At 35.2% G+C, this 3,258-nt stretch overlaps 1 protein-coding gene and 1 long non-coding RNA gene across 6 annotated transcripts in view; one reads left to right on the top strand and one right to left on the bottom strand.

The window, feature by feature from the left end:
* Window positions 1-3,258, bottom strand: part of LOC106876728 (uncharacterized) — a 363,609-nt gene that overhangs the window by 54,412 nt on the left and 305,939 nt on the right. The gene's annotated exons all lie outside the window — the stretch shown is intronic.
* Window positions 403-3,258, top strand: part of LOC106876727 (uncharacterized) — a 1,061,911-nt gene continuing 1,059,055 nt past the window's right edge. The window contains exon 1 of one of the 2 annotated variants that reach the window (XM_052966107.1): window positions 403-1,637. The gene's annotated coding sequence lies outside the window, so the exon portion shown is untranslated. The remainder of the gene's footprint in view (window positions 1,638-3,258) is intronic. The other variant, XM_052966109.1, reaches the window with a different exon arrangement.

Raw genomic sequence — 3,258 nt, 5'->3', positions numbered from 1 at the left:
CTACATCCAAGAATCCTAACATCATTACAATTTTAATATTATGCATATGTGTGTTGTATATATGTGTGTCTGTTTGTGTTGAGCATGGGTTTATTGTACATGTGTGTAGTGTGTGTGTGTTGAGCGTGGGTTTATCATGTTTATTTATTCTTTCATTTATTTATTTGTCTTTTGGTGACTGGAGTAAAATAAATTTCAAGACCAAAACAGATAAACAAAAGGTACAATAAACAAATTTAGGAATCGAAACTGGTGACCAGGATCAACCATTTGGGTCTTAATTTCAGAGTTTATCAATAGATTTCGGGAGGACATTCGTTGAAATTAGTTATTTCAAGTAATGGCAATGTGACAGGTTTTCTTGAAAGAGTTACGGAAGACAACGGCCGTGTCATCACATGCGACAGTGTACATATATTATTGAAAGCCGGTCATTCACAAACTGACGAATTCACAATTTTTTTCTTTTTATCTAACCTTCCATTCTTTCTTTATTCCTTTTCTTTTTTCCATTCAATCATGTTACCTTTGTTTTGTTTTAAAGGAGACAAAAACAAAACTCCCTGCGGTTGAATGTTACCAACTGAAGAAGAAACTGTACCCAAGTGATCACGTTGACAACAATATGGATTGTAGTAATCTTTAATAACCACAAAACTTTCATTGTCAACTACTGCTACTGCTCTATGCATTATTATTATTATTATTATTATTATAGATGATGACAAGATTTGAGAAAGTCCACGTCCCCTAAACCAGTTAGTTTATAACAACTACTATTTATTTATCGTGCAGATAGTGTTACCTCTGTTGTCATTGCTTAAGCGCCTTCCTTCTGATCATAGCAACCACCTTTACAAACGTCATGGTAGAATGTTTTAAGGCTTTATCCAATGTTCTTAATAAATAACATTGTCACGGTCATCCTTTCAACATGGTCGTACCTCAAAAATACCAAAAACAGTCGACCAGCTGATCAAACTAGCTCCATTCAATTTTGGTGTGCAGCGAGTACGGACCTCCACGTGAACAACTTCTCCCTCTACTTTAATTACGGCTTGCATACAACAACAGCAGAAGCAGCAGTATTATTACAATCGTACATTCTCTTTCTGCTGTAAATAACGGAGCCTGTTTATATTTGTTGGAGAGCGACACATCTTCTGCACTTTGCATGGTACCCAGCTCTGATGTGGAGGGAGTTGCCCCACTAATTGCTGGCTACACCAGGTCGATATCCACGGCAACGGGCATTTACAGAAAGACTAATTAACGGGTGAATGTGAACTGTATACACATGTATCTATTTATGTCTACGGAAAGTGTTTGCTTGGTGTTTCATGTCTCTCTGCATCTAGATAAGAACCATCACACATAGCATTATATTCAAGTAAACACACGTACACATGTACCCACTGTAATTACGAATACACGTATACAGACACGCATTGTTTTTTGCACACACCTTTCCGAAGTTATGTATATTAACGCAGAAATAAATAAATAATAACAAAACAATCATTCAGAAAACCAATAGAGAGACGGAATATAAAAATTAAACAAAAAATATAAGGAAAGAGCGAAGCAACACGCGATATCAGCGAGTGATATAGCAGTCCAACACTTACATTTTCCAGGTAATTAAAATTGTCCTTGTTTTTATAAACCATCTTTAATTTGACTTTGATGTTGAGATACTCACGGTTCGTTAGTATTACTACAATTTTTGTTTTTATTGCAATTGTTCTTATCTGAGGTTATTGACCGGTATCTTTAGTTTATTTGAAGCTGATAATGACATTCGTTCTCATGCATGTCAACATTATTATTATTATTATCATTATTATTATCAAAAATAATTAAAATTACTCGACCAGCTTCAACAGCTCATTGATTTCTTAACGATGTGAGAAAAAAAAACAAAAAAAAACAATCCATACTATACATCCAGACGGGGTGGAAAAAAATAGAGAAAAGATCGTAGTGATATAATAAAGAAAAAAAAATAAACATTGAAAGGAAACTAAAAAAAAACCCCCCAAAAACCACAACGGTAATTTCCTTCACATGCTTAAAATATATGCTTCGAAAATCGCAGTTAACTCTTCTTTTAGGAGAGAAAACTTCAGCAATTGTCTGTTATAGGTGATTGTTTTGCTAGGTGCCAATCGGACCTGTAATTGGGGGTGTTTTGGGTTTTGAATGAATGACACGATCTATCGGTAAGAAAGAAAGAAATATATGGTTTACCGTTCCGTTCTACTCTTATATATTCTATAAAGATATTTAAATGTATGCATAAATGTATAATTTGAAGTACCCATCTATTTATGAAGATATATACGAAACGTGTATACGTCTTATAACACACTTTTATTTTCTTCGTACATTTTCTATAACATGCATCTGAGCACTGTATACAAGAATTTCTTTCATATATGTATATAACAGTATGTGATTGTTTACATATATACATGAATGTGTGAGCGTGTGTGTGTGTCTGTGTGTGTGTGTGTATATATACAAACACATACATGAATATATACATACATATATATACAGACGTGATTATATATTTATATATATGTATATCAGTTGCATGAATGTATGCATGCATATATGTATGTGTGCGTGCTTGTCTGTATGCATGCCTGCATGCATATAATCACGATGTTCATCGTTCTTTCCCTATTAGAGAGAGAGAGAGAGAGAGAGATGAGGTGTGTGTGTGTGTGTGTGTGCTGTCATTCGTGCTTTACATGTTATTGAAGCAGGCAAGGAAATCAGCTGCTGTAGTAAACACGAGCCGTGTGTGAGAGCTTGTAACGTGAACAAATAAGTTTGATATATTTTCATGTTATTGAATTCACCTGCCTTTAACTATATACTTCTTTATTAATAGTATATATAGAGTATAACACACACACACACACACACACATTTATGTATATTTGTATATATATATATATATAGCCTATATATATGTGTGTGTGTGTGTGAAGGTACATGGCTCGGTGATCACAGTGTCGGTCTGACAATCACGAGGTAGTGAGTTTGATTCCTGGACTGGGTTGTGTGTTGTGATCTTGAGCAAGACACTTTATTTCACGTTGCTCCAGTTCACTCAGCTGTAGAAATGAGTTGCGACGTCACTGGTGCCAAGCTCTATCGGCCTTTGCCTTTCCCTTGGATAACATTGGTGGTGTGAAGAGGGGAGACTGGTATGCACGGGTGACTGCTGGTCTTCCGTAAACAACT

Source organism: Octopus bimaculoides, chromosome 3 (assembly GCF_001194135.2).
Source record: "Octopus bimaculoides isolate UCB-OBI-ISO-001 chromosome 3, ASM119413v2, whole genome shotgun sequence".
NCBI classification, from domain to species: Eukaryota; Metazoa; Mollusca; class Cephalopoda; order Octopoda; family Octopodidae; genus Octopus; species Octopus bimaculoides.
This window is presented reverse-complemented; position numbering and strand designations above follow the sequence as displayed.